General features: G+C 43.5%; 1 protein-coding gene across 2 annotated transcripts in view; it reads right to left on the reverse strand.

The window, feature by feature from the left end:
• The window catches only part of KCNJ6 (potassium voltage-gated channel subfamily J member 6), a 115,826-nt gene that overhangs the window by 23,705 nt on the left and 75,674 nt on the right, over positions 1 to 16,447 (reverse strand). The gene's annotated exons all lie outside the window — the stretch shown is intronic.

Below are 16,447 nucleotides of genomic sequence, written 5' to 3' on the forward strand. Positions count from 1 at the left end.
TCCTGTTCATCCAGCACCATGAAGAACTGATCCCTAATTTCTGGTGCAGGCAGAGTTAGATGACTGGGCTGTCTGTGGGACACAGGCTTCACTTCTTTGGAGACAAACATCACAATAAATCCAGGTGTCTCCAGTCCCCAGAGAGAAGCAAGGCTCAATCCTCTGCTGGAAGGCAAGGAAACTCTTTTTCATTCCTGAGAGTCTCCTTCAGCAGCACCCACGCACTGTTCCTTGTATTGGAAACTTAATAACTTCACTTGAAAATCCTGTCTTTCTGATGGCAGTGGAAATAACATGACTTTTAAACAAGTAGAGGAGACTGTCACTGAAGTGGAGCCAGCTCCGTGGGAGTCAGATGATTAAGGTAGATGTGATGTAGGAGGGGAGAAATACTATCATTTGGAAAAAAATACTGTATTTTGAACAGGTTTAATGTTCTCTTCCAGGGAAGTGGGGTTGTTATTATTAAGGGCATTACCAACATTAGATGCAGGGCTTGATTCTCTGTTGTAATTGTTCACATCCATGCAAATTGCCTGCAAAATGAGTCTAAGCTATCACTGAGCTGTGCAGTTGAGGTCTGGAGGAGCTCTGTGCTCACTTTTTCGGGTGTGGAAACAAAGAGGCAGAGGGTGAGAGGAGAGGGATTTTCTCTCCCCATGTGAATCATGCCAGACTAAAAGATATTGCACTAAATCTATCTTGGATGGTCTATTAATTGGGGTTCATACTTAGGCCTGAAGTACTGCTTAAATGGTATTTTCTTAATTTTAATCTTAATCTTAATGGTCTTGCATTCCCTTGTTCTGACACGAGGGAGAGGAGAGGAAGACAAAAACCTGCACCAAACCCCTAATAAATAGAGTACCTGAGGCAGATTTAGTGTAATATCTTTTGATCTGGAGTGACCCAGATGGGGAGGGCAAATCCCTCTCCTCTCACCCTCTGCCCCTTTGTTTCCACACCTGAAACAGTGAGCACACAGTTCCCCTAGACCTCAACAAATATATCTCAGATATTCTATTTATTGGGGTTCATATTTAGGTCTCAGGTACTGCTCACATGGTATTTTATTTTTGTAATCAAGTGGTCTTGCATCCCATTGTTCTGGCACAAGGGAGAGGGGAGGAAGAAGAAAACCTGCAACAAAAACCTGATAAATAGAGTATCTGAGATAGATTTAATGTAATATCTTTTAATCTGGATGTAAAATCTCAGCATAGTGATTATGAAAATGTAATAAGCCCTGGTGAGGATGCAGTTAGACCTGACCCAAAGCAAAGACTTTCTGCTGATTTAATGAACTCAGGGTGTTCTCACACTCCCTGGCAACTGTTTAATCTCAGGGTTTTAGCATCTTGATACAAACAAGTGCCCTCTGGGTAGCAGCAATACCTTCCAAAACGTTATGTTTTACTATCAAAATGGTTTTGTGCCCTCAAAAAAACACCTTCCCCACCACAAAATTTCCTTTTTTTCCTCCCAGACAAACTTGTACAACTTTCAAACCCTTAGAAGAATAAGATAAACCACAACCTGTGCTCGAAATACCTGATGCCAGGTGGTAGAAAGCAGATATTTTCTTTCCTAGCACAATTATTGGGCTCTGAATTTGCAGTGGAGGAACTGATTGACCCTGAGCTAGAACCAAAATGACAACTGGCTGCTGTGTAGCTCAACCTCTGGGCCCACAAGATGATTTGTGTTATATTTTGATTTATACCAAATCCTCTAATCTGTGTTAGCAAGTATACCTTGATTTATATAAATTCCCACATATGGAAACCCCATATCCACAAAAATGGTTAGAGGACCCTGTTACTCATTTGTTACTTTGTCTGGTATTTGAGTGATCTGAGATTTGAGTGGCCTGGGCCCAAACACTTTCCCTGGTGCTTATTGCAATCTTATAAACTCAGAGTTTTTTAGCCATTTCTGGTTAAAATTTAATTCAGAAAATGATGTTTCTTCCCTGGCAGATTACAACTGTTTCTAGGGTCTCTTCAGCACCAGTCCAATAATGAAAAAATCAAGATTTTACAGCCTGGAGAACAGAAGGGAACTACCCCAGAACAAATATTGCTTTTACAAGATTTTCTGGAACTGACTGTGATTACGTTATATCCATGGAAAATAGAGTTGCTGTATAATAACCACCACCTGCTTGGAATATCCTCTTTCCATCAGCACGGCTTCATCATTTAGTTGCAGTGGGATGCCACAGGGGCTCACGATAAAGACATTATAATCCATAAATTCCAGCATGGATTTATGAGACAACCTGCATTTTCTGTTCTTCCACGGTACCAACTGCACACAAAGTGTTAATATTCTGCCAGTTCCTCCTGCCTGGGGCTGTTTCCTTCTCCTTTTGTTTAAACAACCTACAGGAATGTTGTTTATTTTGTCCATTTAAGTCAGTTATGGCCATCCTCTATGAAATTGCTTTCAAATTGATTTTTTTGCCCCTATCTTTTCGAGTCCCGAGATAACTAGAATAATGGGGATAAAGGTTTCTGTACTTCATTGTGCTGCCTTCACCTGGGAGGTGCCTGGCTGAGGTGTCCTGCTCTGAACGAGGTCATTTTGGATTCCCTCCAAAGGGGTTTCTCTGTCACAGCGGATAAAGCTGGAAATCAAAACTCATTGAAGAGCCTGGGAATGGGAGACTCCCAATTTATGCCAGCCTGGTTCTTTTTGCAGTGCTCAGGTGGAAGGTGCTGAGTTGCTGCATAGAAATCGCCCTGATTATTTATTGCCTTTTTGGCAATTTTTGTTGCTTTGTAGACACCACTAAAACTTGTCTGCTGTGCTTTCAGCATCACAGTTTGGGCTGTGGGGCTCTACTTGGAAATATTGTCTGTTTCCTGGGTCTTTGTTAAAAGGAAAAGGGTTTAAAATGAAAGGGCTTAATTTCAGAAGGGCAAACAAATTTTGAGGGAAACTCCTGGAGATGTCTTAATTTTTTTTTTTTTTTATTTCCATGTTTTTCTGGCCTGCTTGGTGTGATATCTGCAGAGTGTAAAGAAAAGAGTTTTAAGAGAGATCTTATCTCTGTCTTGGCTGCCCTAAACAGCATCAGCCTTGAGGTCTGTGTTCACAGGAGTCTCCAGCTCTCTGCTCTAGTTCTGTTACCTTTCAGATTAAAAAAAAATCAGTACATATTTGTAATGGACCTGCTGCACCTGGTGAAATTTCGGCTTTTGGTTCCTCTGTTTGTAACAGATCATACACTAAACCACATGGGACAGATGGGAAGTGTGGTGGGATGCGGTGAACTGAGAACATAAGAAAGGGAGACAGAGGAAGGTGTGTTGTCATGGACTGAGCATTTCTGTGTCCGGGTTTGCTGTGGACAGTTTTTGTGCTGAAACATCCAAGATTTGTTGGGTCTGTCACTGTGGAATGGCTTGTTCCATCCATCCGCAGAGGGAACAGTGGCTGCAGAGAACAGAATGATTGCAGGGCTGCTGCAGCACAGCCCCAGGGAAAGATATCCTGCCTGGTCCCACCCTTCCTCACACAGGTGTGGAGTCACCTCACATGTGGTGAGGTTCCCTTTTAACAGCCAAATGTTCCAGTATGGATACTTTATCTAAATTAGAAACATTTATCTGCTTCTAATCTTCCATTTGCCTCGTAATTAGAGCCCTAATTGCTTCTTCTCCGAGGCCATTAGGGAGCTGACAGGCACTGCACAGCTCGATTTATTCCTTAGGGTCCTCTTCCAGAGGCCACCAGAGACCTGAGTCCTACTCCACAGGTTTGGGAGAGCTTTGGATAGACTCAAGGTTGTGTATTAAACATTGGATCCACATGGACAGGGATGTTTCTGGACTGCATTTCTGTCACTGGTGGCTTTTGAGCACCTGAACAGTGTTTTATATCCCTTTGCAGAGCAAAGGAAGGCAGATACACCAAGGTTAAAATTTGTGTTTTGTGTCTTAAACCCTGAATTTTGACTAACTTAGCAGGGGTTTAAAATCCTGTTGTTGTGTTCAAGCCCTGAGGGGAGAGCCTTAAAGAAGAGTTTGAGCCCTCGACTCTTGGGAGGAGAAAGGTATTTTCCTCAGACTGCAAAGCAAACCCTCCCCACTTCACAGCTCTGTAGGTGTGGCTGCTGCCTTTGAAGCAGATTTTTGGCCAGACAAGAACCCCTGACCGACTCAAAACCTCTGGGTTTGAACTCCCCTACACTTTTGCACGGCATCTGTCTTGGCCCTATTGGCAGCTAGAAACTCATTGCTGCACTTAATATATGAAAAAGAAGCTAATTTGTTGTCTTCTCACTGTAAAAGGAGACTAATGGGAATAGAATTGAGAAAATGATAAAAATGGAAGGGGGGGGGGTTCCCACCCTGGAGCTCTAAATGTAATAAATTAATAATTCTTATGCAAGGTTGCAAAAAAAAAAAAAATAAAAAAAAGAAGGGCCTAATGGCTGGTTAAAAAAAAGTGCCAGCACAATTTAATTGGACTGGCTGAGTCATAAATCTCTTTTGTTATGGTGGTGCCTGGCAGTACTGCCAGAGTCAGATGGATTTTTCTCTTTCAGGGGAAATTCCCTCTCTCTCCAGTTCATGTCAGCCTGCACCAGTCAGAAGTGTGGGATCAAAGCTGTCAACCCTGATGTGCCTTTGGGCTTCCCCTCCAAAAGACAGATCAAAAATGTCCCGTTGCCAGGTAAAAGGCCACCAGTTGTGATGGTGATGATAAGAATAATGATAATTATGACAATTCAGCAGTTGGTTTTGGCTGGGTTTTGTGTAGTTTGAAACACAAAAAGGCAGTCCCATGGAGAGAGGAGCAGGTGATCACAGGAGTGCTGAATGCCCATCTCAACCTCCCTCACTCTCTAGAGGGGCAGAAAGATGCAAAACAGGGGGACTGTGGCCAGAGGAGTGGGACAAAACCCAGGCCAAATAGGGAATGCTCTGAATTAATGCAATCTCTGGATCAGTCTTCAAAGGTGAGTTGCCTGACAGAGCACAACCCTACAAGTTTAAGTTTTCTGCTTCCATCAGACCTCCTGGTGCAAAGCTGGGTGGAACAGCTGATCTCAGGCTCCTTCTTCCCTCCTGCCTCCCCTCTCTGAGGCTCTACTGTCCCCAGAGGCTCAGGGGTGACCACAGAACAGCTTTCAAGTGCATAAACCCACAATTTTTAAGTGGTGCCATGGGACAACAGTGAAAGCTCTTACCTGGGCTATTAATTTTCTCAAAGCCATTCAATTCCCCGCAGCTATAAAACACGAGGAGGAGACAGCTCTGGGGTTTATAATCACAGGCTAATTTAGGCTGGAAGGATCTATGGAGTCACCTGGCCCTTCCCACTGCACAAAGCACAGCCAGATAGTTGGAGTTGCTCAGGGCTTATGCAGTCCAGTTAGGGATATCTCCAGGGATGGTGATTCCCCAATCCCCCTGGGGCTCCCTTTGGTTTTACCTGGTGTCTAATCAGAATTACCTGCACTGGAACATATCCTACCTCCCTGTCCCTCTGAGATGTCCTTCCTTGCTTTCATGTTCCCTGTAATGTCCATTTAGAGGTTTAGACAATGATGAGATCACTCTGCACTATCTGAACAGTCCCAGGTCCCTCCACTTTTCCTTGTGTGTGTCCTGTGCTCCAGTTCCTGATCTGGACTTGCTCTCCACAACTCCCTGACAGGAGGGGGGAGCTGTGCCTGGGGGTGCTCAGGTTGGACAGGAGGAGGGATTTCTTGCTGGAAAGGGTGGTGAGGCCTTGGCAGGGGCTGCCCAGGGAGGTTTGGAGTGCCCAGCCCTGGAGGTGTCCCAGGAAGGCCTGGCCGTGGCACTCAGTGCTCTGGGCTGGGGGACAAGGTGGGGATGGGGCACAGAGTGGATTCCATGGGCTGGGAGGGTTTTTCCAACCTCAGTGATTCTGGGATTCTGTGTCCATGTCTGTTTTGTGCTGGGGAGCCTATTTTGGGTGTATCATTCCCTTCTGAATTTATGCTCAGAGCTGTAGTTTAACGAATCTCTCTGGAGCTGCATTTGCAGAGACTTGGGCTCATTTGCTCCAGTGGATTCAGTGTGAGCAGCAGGAATGTTCATTGTGTGACCTGGGCTCATCCAATTTCCTGGGAAGCCCGTCCCTGTGGGCAGATGGAGGCAGTGGTGCTTTGCCAGCTTCCTTCCTCGTGATGGCTTTTCCCTCTTTTATTTTTCTCTCTGGTGACACCAGGGACATCCTGGTCTCTTCCAACTCTGTTTAGTAACAGCCACGAATTCCCTGACAAATTCCCAGGGCTTTGGCTCCCCTTTTAGCCTTTGGCCACTGCCATGAACTGCTCTGAAGCAGAAATTTTGGCTGCCCTGTCCCCTTCTCTTGCTGTGACAGTGCCCTGCATTCACACTGACCTCACTCTCTGCTGGGAGATCAAGTCCTGATTGGATCTGTCTGGGGAAGTTATTTGTGCCATTGCTTTGTAAATTTAAACTGCTGGGAGAAGTCTGGGAACCTACAACCTGGAGCCTTTTGCAGGGCACAAAATACCCTTGAGTGTGTGTTACCCTTCCCACTATTCATTTCTGAGAACTTGATGGAGTTGATCCAAATATTCCCTTTGAAGTTGTTTTCTAAATCAAATTTTGACATTCCTCAGAAATCTCAAATAGGTTCCTCATAACCACTGGAAATTTGATGTTGGAGACCTTAACTTTTGCTTTGTTTTCATGTTTTGAATGTTTCTTTAAATTAAGCTCCTTTACTGTCTAAGTTTTAAGGATGGGGTATCTCATATTCAACAATCTGATATTTATTAAAATCCTATTTTTTAAACTGAAAGTTTATTCCATTCCACAGGAATCCCAACTAAGGAAAATTGTCAAAATCAGTAAGAAAGGAAATCTTGGAGAGCACTGTGACTCATTCTGCCAGTAATTCCCTTGGGAATGAAGGAGAGAGGGTGAGTGAGCAAGAGATCAAGGCTGATCACAGGAGCCCTTTTTGCCTTTCACATTTGTTGTCACAGCAGCTGCCTCATGTCTCCTGGAAGATCCTCTCTCTTTTTATGTCTTCTGCCAGTACAGCAGGTTTGGAGAAGTACAACCAGAAATATCTTACACAGGTTGTCAGACGAGGAAATGTTGCTTTAGATCAAAATCAGCTTTGTAATAATAAACCACAGACACTCGGCATCACTCACTGGGACATCAGCACCCAACTTGTGTTGGAGCTCCAGGTTGTCCTCCTCATTTAAGGGAAAATTCAGGCCAGTTTCCCTCCAGATTAATGCTGGGAGTGCTGAGAAATGTGTGGCTGCTCAGTATAAACAGATCATGTGCTGTATAATCAGTGCCTTTGCTGCTGCCTGGATTTGGGCTCAAACTCACCACTTGGGGTTGGTTTTTCTCCTCTTCAGAGACACAGGGAGCAGCTCTGAACCCCTTCCACAGATATCCCAGAGTTCAGCTGTGCCAGGGTGGGGAAAAACACGTGGAGCACATCAGCTTGTGTTTGATTTTCCTTGGAACGCTGTAATTGAGCCTCTGAGGTCACAGCAGTTCTCTGTGATTTGTTTTTGCTGAAAACCCTTGAGGACTTTTTTTTTTTTTCTGCAGTGGCCTTGGGAATCCCAGGAGCTGTGCAACAATGGGAGTTTTTAGTGCTGGCAGCTGCTTTCTAGGTTGGAAAACATATACTCATAAATTTTCTGCCTTTTTCATGTGCTTTACGCAGCCAGAGGTGTTATCTGCAGTCCATAGCCTTGTTCTTTTTAATCTACCAGCTGTTGATTTTGAATTTCTCATTTTCTTCACAGCTTTGCTTGCTCATTCTTCAACCTTTTAGGTCACTTTTGATTTGACAGTTGCTGCTCTATTCAATTTTGTGAAAACTTTCTGCTGAAGGTGAATAATCGTTCTACTTGCATTCATTAAAAACCAGTGTAAATATTTGTAACATTAGAGAGGCTTTGCAGGTATCAGGGAGTGTAATGCAACATGTTTATCCTTCATTACAATTGGATGAGACAGGAGGAAACAATATTATACAGCTGGAAGTAAATAAGTACCAAGGGGAGAAGTGAAAAGATCTTGTAGAAATATAGGAGGGAACAGAGTTTGCTGAAAATACTTCCCAGGGTTTTGAACCACAGGCTGCTTAAGAATGCTTCATATCTGGAGATCAAACATGAGGGAATAAGGTAATCAACATGAAAGAATCAGTTCAGCAGAAGTTCCAGGGGTGAGACACTGCCCTGACTCGAATCAGTGTGTGCCTGGGATTTCATCACCTTCTTCTCCAGGCAGGTAAAAAACCCCAAAAACCTCGGATGACCAAAAGTAGAAGGCTAAAATTAGAACCAATAGCTCTAGATTTCCTTTCCCAGGAAAATATTGCAGTGCTGACCCTGTGTTTCCACTGTTCCAAGATCAAGTGGACAAACTGAGCTCCAGTTAAGAGACATCATCCTGAGAAGTGCTCAAAAATGGAAAAGGCACTTGAGTGGCCTGGAGCCTTTCTCAGAGGGGCTCAGAAATCACATCTCTGCTCTGCAAGCAGGTGAAACATGTTCAGTGAGCTAATTCTGCCTGGGGAATCCTTTGACCTGGATAATGCTGAGGTACCTTTTGCAGGGAATGATCTCTTCGGTTTTGCCAAGCAGAGGTTTCTGTGGTGGAGGCTGTGCTGTGCTCAGGGCAGCCAAGCCTCTCCTTTCTTGGTTCAGTCACTCCCTGGAGTCTGAGCTGGGTCTGGAGACCCGAGGACTTGGTGTTTTTACCTTTGCAGTGCCTTGTTTCTGCGCTAAATTGCTGGAAAACACAGTTGCTCAAACCTATGCTGCAGACAGAGGTGATTTTTAAGTGTCTGGCACCACAGGTTTTTAGGAGGTCTGGGCTGGCCAAGGAAGAGGATTCCCACTGTGCCCTTCTCCCAGGAAAACAGCAGCAGCAGGGCCAGTGTTAAAGCTTTGGGATCCCTCTGGCCATGGAGATGGATGTGTGTAGGCTCATGAGTGAGAAGGAGTGATGAGCAAAGACAAAACGCTGGATTGCAAGGGCACGATGTGCAAAATGAAGCCCTTCTTGTGCAAGTTAGACTTGTGTTCAGAGCAGAATTATTTAACCATATCTAATTAGCTGTACAAAAGTGGTTTTTTCATACTTAGGGATCTCAAATCTCCTTTTTAGGGCTCTTACCTTTTCACATATGAGTTAGTTCTTAAATCTAAGTATTATATGTGGATGTTTAGGGACGAGGGAGCTGCTGTAGTTGTGAAGAGCTGAGCAACTAATTGGTGAGAAAGGTATGAAAGATGGGCAATAAGCCATTATCAAGTGTTCAGTAACGTTTTTGCATAGTACAGCACTATATAGAGAATAAAGCTGTCCAATAAATGTCTAATTCCTTTTCCCTGCTTTCCCTGAAAGTGAGATACACCAAAGTTTTGGTTGAAAATACTCATAATCTGCACATCTCTTTTTTTTTCATGAATTTCCCTCCCTGAATTCTTGCCACTGTGCACAGTTTTGATTACTGTGAAATTGTAATTGCCTCCTTTAAGCCTTGTAGTCTCCCTTCAGCAAAGAGATTACTCTTCTCCACCTGTGTAGAAAAATTCCTGAAAGAAACTTCCCAATAAAACTGGAATGCTTTTCTCTGCTGGCATCGGGAACTCCAAGCTCACCGCTGCAATCCCTCGTGCTTCCATCCCTGATTTTCTGTGTTGGAATTCATAACAAAGGAATGTTCTGTCAGAATTAACCACATGGAAATGTCATCATCGTGACCAGGCTTCGCGAACAAAGATTTGGGAAGGGCTCTACCCACGTTTGTCACAAGTGCGTTGGTGGCTAAAGAGGCCAATGCAAGATAGACAAGATTGGTTGCAAAAGGCACAGCAGAAAGACTCCTTATGTGGTAAATTCTGCAAGGCACGATTCTTTCTGCATTGTCTTTTCTCCTCAAGGGTGATCCTGCATGTGTTCTTGAAGGAGACAGTTGCGTTATAGATGGTGTGTCTCCAGACCTCCCGATTGGAAGCCAGAGTAGACCAGTTATGTTGGTCAATATGGCCAAGGCTGAGATGTTGTTTCAGGGAGTCCTTGTATCTCCTCTTCGGGGCTCCTCTCTTGCGGCAGCCGGTGGCGAGTTCACCATAGAGAACAATCTTAGGGAGGGGGTGGTTGGTCCTTCATCCTGGAGCCGTGCCCTGCCCAGCACAGCTGTGTTCTCAGCAACATGGCCTCGATACTTGTGACTGCTGCTTTTTCTAGAACAGATGTACTGGTCACATAATCTGACCAGTGGATGTTTAAGATTGTACGGAGGCAGCGTTGATGGAAGCGTTCGAGGAGTCGCAGGTGGTGGCGGTAGATGACCCAGGATTCAGATCCATATAAGAGAGTAGACAACACTATGGTTCTGTAAACACTGATCTTTGTACTTTTCTTCAGGTGTTTATTTCACCAGACTCTTTTATGGAGTCTTCTGAAAGCTCTATATGCCTTTGCTAACCTGTTGTCTATCTCTCCATCAGAGGAGATGAGGCTGCCCAGGTAATTAAACTGCTGGACTGATTTGAGCTCTGATTCACCAATGGTGATATGGGGATAAAGGAAGACTTCCTGAGGTGCAGGTTGATAGAGAACTTCTGTCTTTTTTAAGCTGACTTCCAGCCCAAAGAGCTCAGCAGCCTCAGCAAAGCAGGATGTTAAAACGCTGCAGAGCTGCTTCTGTGTGAGCGACGAGGGCATCATCATCAGCGTAAAGCAGCTCCAGGACAAGATGCTTTAAGGTCTTGGTGTGGGCCTTCAGTCTTCAACCTGAGGTGACTGAAGGCACATGGAAATGTGAGCAAGGAGTAAAAGTGGAAGGGATTACTGGCAAGCACCAGGGAAGTGGGGATATGTGGGAATACGTGGGAAGGTGAACCCAGAGGTCTAAGTCTGGCACTTGGCATCAAGAGATGTCAAAACTCTTAAAATAGAAAGAAAGGAAAACTGAGCTGGAGAGTCTTTGTATTCTGATCATTCCTGAAACAATGATGATCCAGTTTAGAGCCGAAGCCACTTATTCTTATCCCTGCTTGAACTGCATTTCAGTCACTGCACTTTGGTCACATCCTGGAGCACAACAATGAAATCTCCTTTCACCACTTGTCCTGCAGAAACACTCGAGTGTGAGAAATCCTGGTTCTTTTCTTCCTTTCACCTCCAATGCCTTAAGAAGCTGTTTGAGTGGATAAACATCTCTTCTCTGAAGAGCAGTAAAAAATCCAAGTGAGAAACTCTAACACGAGCGACGTTTATTTGGAGAGAGAGCAGAATCTGCTGGGATGTTCTGAAGGGTTGGAGCTGCTACCACACATATCAAAGGGAGGTATTTGCTAGGACTGGGCAAGGATAAGGGGTAAATATGGCAATTCACTCCAGAGAAATAAAAAAGACAATAAATCAGTCAGTCAAAGGGGCTGCAGTGGAGAGTGGGAACAGCTTTATACGATGTTTGTCCAGTCAAAAGCACCATTTGCTGTATAAATAACCACCTACATGAACATTTTATTGCTTTCCCCACGTATTTTCCACAGCTGGCAAGTGTGTTTGTTTATGTGTCTATAAACCCTTCTGCAAATACTGCTCTCGAGCTGCCTGTGTGTCAGAATTATAAATGCAGCCGATTACAAGTTTATTTGTAGAATTATCCATATGAACCTAAAGTTATCTGTCCAGTTGTGTTGCCTTTTCTTTTCTTTTCTTTTTTTTTGACAGCTGTAAAAGTGCAGATCGTTTGCTTTCCCTGCTGCTGTTTCAATGTCCATATGTTTATTTTTACACAAAGGGAATGGTTGTCACCCAGAGCTTCCCTCCGGCAAACACAACTTCCCAAGGTTTGAGGGTCTTAAGTTGGGTGAAAGACTTCATATTCCTTTCCTGTGTTAGAAAATGATGTTTTCTGTACATCAGTGCAGCTCTAGAGGGGGGATTTGAACCAGGCTGTGGAGCTGGATTGCCAAAAAGGCTGTGGGTTATTCAGGATATTCCTCTTTCTCTCCTTTTTATTTTTTCTACATCCCTCTCTCTGAGTCTCTTAATTTCTTCTTTTTCTCTCAGTTTCTGTAGATATTGTACCATACCTGACTCTCCCACCTCGTAAATTTAAAATATTTTCCTTTCCTTGTTATGGGTTTATTTCCCTATCAAAATGATACATTTGGAAGCCTCGTTTAACTTTTTAAAATTACTAATTTGTTTATGATGATAAGACTCGCCTTAAAAATAGATTTCACTGGGTGAAAAAAGCTAAACAATTTCAAGGCTGTTGTTAGGAGGAGGTTATTAAATTATCAGAGAAAAAAAATCTAAATTTTAGATTTTTCATAAATTTAAAACAAATAAATGAGTTATTCAAAGCAAAGTTTTATGCCCACTGTTTAGGGGAGAAAGAGTTCTGCATCCTTGAGCCTAATTTTTTTTGTTGTTGTTGTTCAAGGAAAAAAATAATTTTCTCAAATTCTATGACTAAAAATGTGGGTACTTTACAAACCTCTCTAAGAAAATATCTTAAGTGGTCTCCAGAAAATAATATGAAAGCAGTGGTGGCAATTTAATGTAAACCAACTGTCTTGAAAGGTAAATATCAAATAGTGCTGAAGTGAGATCAGTGTGTTTGTCGTGTTCTTCCCAGTGAGATCACTTGCATTTAATATTATAGCTTTTCCATAAGGAACAGAGGGAGCACAGAATCCCAGAATGAGTCAGGTTTGAAGGGACCACAGTGAGTCCTCTGGTCCCACCTCCCTGCTCAGGAAGGGTCATCCCAGAGTGCAGGATTGTGTCCAGATGGTTCTGGAACATCCCCAGGGAGGAAACTCCACACTCTCTCTGGTCTCTGTTCAGTGCTGGGTCACTGCCCAGCAAAGAAGTTCTTCCTCATGTCCAGGTGGAACTTCCTGGGCATCAGTTCCTGCCCATTCCTCTTGTGCCATTGCTGGGCCCCCCCAGCAGAGCCTGGTCCTTCCTCTGCCCCCTCCCTGCAGACCCTACAGACCTGTGGGAGGTTCCCTCTCAGTGTCTGCTCTGGAGGCTGAACAGCCCCAGCTCCCTCAGCCTTTCCTGTTCCCAGAGATGCTCCATCCCTTCAGCATCTCCACAGGAGAATCATCTTCCAGCAGCTCCATGTCCCTGCTGTCCTGAGGAGCCCGAGCTGGACCCAGCCCTGCAGATGTACCTCCCAGGGCTGAGCAGAGGGGCAGGATCCCCTCCCTGACCTGCTGGGAACTCTTCCCGATGCCCTCTAGGATTCCTTAGGCCTTCAGAATCCTGCTTTTTAGTTCTGCCTAAGTGTAGGACGAGCTTTGATGGTGTGGGGCTCCTCTGGCAATGCCACAGGTGGAGTGTGGTACTAAAGAAGCGGAAACGCCTCAGAAGTGGCAGCAAAATGTGGAAATAACAGCTGAGTCCCTCAGCCACACTGAAGCTCAGTTGGACTTTTGCCCCCCACTCCTGGAGGTTCATCCATTGCTTCACGGCAGCCTGATGTACTTCACCCCGTGATTGTGTTGTCCCAAAACTGGGGTTTTTTTGGACACTTGAGGGGAAAGCACAGAAGTAAAATTGTTACCCTTTGAACCCGAAAAGATATTTTTGAAGGTGGTTGTAAATAAATAAATAAACACAGAAAACTGTGTATTGAAAGGATCCGCAACAAGTAGTTTTTAAAAAGAGTCTTATTTTGAGTTTTTGGTGTTGCTGTCTGGAGGAGTCAGATTGGTTTCATGTTTTTTTGGAAGTGCCTTGCTGAAGATTCTGCCCTCAAAGTGATCTTCTGGATTACTCTTCCCGGAGTATATATTTTGGTCTGTGCCTGAGTAAAGACACATTGACTTCCTTTTTTCTTCTCAGGAAATCGTGGCAATGCTTCCAAGGGGAATTAAAGCCTCCTTGATTTGAACTTTCTGCTGAATTTGAGTTTGGTTAATTAGCTAATTTCATTTAGTAAAACACATTATTCTTAGTTTCCTGTCCTAACACATGATGTAGAGTTCACATGACAATACATAAAGAGTTGTGTTTCATGCACAGGTGGGTGTGTTTTTTTGGAGCCCTTAAGGTGGAAAATATTATATAAATACATATATATTTAAACAGAATAATATAAATAATTAATAACAATAATAGCAATTGTTTATACTTATCATTTTCCATTTTTATTTCTCATGGAAGGTATATCTGCTCCCAGAGTTGGGAGACTCTGAAAATAGATAAAGGGTTATTTTCACTGTCCAAACTTGTGAGTGGCTTTTCTGATAATGTAATGTTGTAATATAATAATAAATAATGTAATCTAATGATCCCAATCTGGTTTTGATTCATCAGCAGTGACATTAAATGTTAATATTTCCATATCTGTCATCACAGTTTCTTGGCTCCAGTTTTAATAATTTATATCCCAAGACTTTGACCAGTGTTGGAAGGTGTGATGGGTTCAAGGGTTGGAGATTGTTGCTCTGAGCATCTTCTTCGGCTGCCCTCACTCTATATCAAGAAGGAAATGTAGAATATATGATGGCCTAAACTGGCTTTCAGTGTTTGCTGGGACGTAACCTGTAAATATTTGTAAATTGAAAGAGGGAAAATGTCTAATTTTGGTAGATTGGCCTGGTTGTACCTTCAACAAAAGTGACCCAAAGCACAGAACAAGCAGCTACTTCTGTACGAACACATCTCAGAAATTGTGCTGCTAATTATGACATTGTTTGATGCCCTCCCCTCCTAAGTCATGCAGCAGGAGACCCTACCCAAACAGAGCAAACCAGAGCAGTTTAAACTGGGAAATGGGCCCATCCATCCAGTGCCAGGGAAACACTTTAATCCTGGGTGGCTTCAGTGGCCTTCCAAACCACTGCCTTTGGTTTTCTTCCTTCGTGTGGACTCCAAGGGTTTGAGACAACGACAGATTTGATTTTTGTCTTCAATTTTGGCAGCCCAAGCATTGTGAGGGGGAGTCCCCTCCAGAGGAGGCTGATAATGGCTGAAAGGAGGATGTGGTCAGTGTTGGAGCAGCAAAGGACACCCCAGAGAGCTGTGTGGGTGTGCAGGGGGGAAGATGAGGTGAGGAAAGAAGGGTTAAACAGGGAAAGAGTGAGAGGTTTAGGACAACAAAGCCACGTTTGCTGCACTGCAGAAGTGTTCTTGTCTTTTGATCTCTGTAGGTGGGTTTTGGTGAGACATTTTTTATTCTTCCACTGCTTGCCAATCATTTCCCTGGAAAAACATGGTGTTCAGCAAACCTGAAAATATCCACCTCCCCTTTCGGGATGTCAAGTTCCCTCAGCTGCAATTCAGAGATTTCAAGGTGGTTTCAGCTCATCAACAGCAATTTCCTCCTAGTCTCACCCGAAGGTGATGCAGATGTTTGAAATCTCTGTGACTGCTGCACACACCAGGAACACTAAACATTTCATCTTGATTTCTCTTCAGTACCACCTACTTCCTGGAAAATCTGGAAGCCTTGCACTTACCGCTTCATGTTCTCTGCCAAGTTCCTTTCAATTTTTTCTTTTTCTTTTTCTTTCCTTTTTTTTTTTTACCCTGCTCCATTTTTGTCTCACACGTTTATTATATGGTGACAAATGCAGTTTTCTTCTGCCACCACATAATAGATGTGTGAAACACATACACATGTTCTAGTAAGAGACTACTCTTTATTTCCTGGCTCCAGTTGCAAAACGTGAGTCAGGGTTGAAAAGGTTGTACCTCTGGCAGAGCTGTGTGATCCACATCCTCAAACTTTCCTGGGTTTTGCTGCAGTCATGGGGAATAACAGCAAATCTCATTCTTATATCTCTATATTTTTATATTTTTATACTTCTTATATTTCTACATCAGTGTTTTCTCCCCAAGCACATAGTTTCTTAATTTTATAATCACCATTCCCTTGTATTGATTATATTTACTCATTTCAGACATTGATGTTGTTATTGACACAAAAAAAATACCTCCAGCTTCTAGAACAAGTGTACCAGCGCTCTGATTGTGGGAAACACACCAATTTTAGAGATAAAACATCCCCCTGTTACTCTGATTTTAATGTAAAGAACAAACATTACTTTATGAGTCCATTTGCTGTGAATTCCAAGTACTGTTTTCTCTGCATCGAGTGATTGCTGATGTTGTGCTGTGTAATTGTAGGTAAGGACCAAACAGCATCTCCACAAGGCTCCTGTGACACAACATGCCTTATTTACACATATCCCAGCTTTTGGGGTTCTGTACATTCCTGGGGTGTGTAGGGGGCCTCAGTGAAACACAGAATCAGACAGATCCTCTGTGAGCTAAAGCGGAACAAGCCCCACATTACAAGTTAAAACAAAACCAAGCAAACAAGCAGGAAAAAAAAAAAGGCGACAACCAAACACATCATCACTTCCTACCGGATCCAAACAGCCTGGGAATGCCATGTGGCAGGCAGTTATTCT

The sequence above is a fragment of the Corapipo altera genome, unplaced genomic scaffold (genome assembly GCF_003945725.1).
Source record: "Corapipo altera isolate COAL_440 unplaced genomic scaffold, ASM394572v1 0, whole genome shotgun sequence".
NCBI classification, from domain to species: domain Eukaryota; kingdom Metazoa; phylum Chordata; class Aves; order Passeriformes; family Pipridae; genus Corapipo; species Corapipo altera.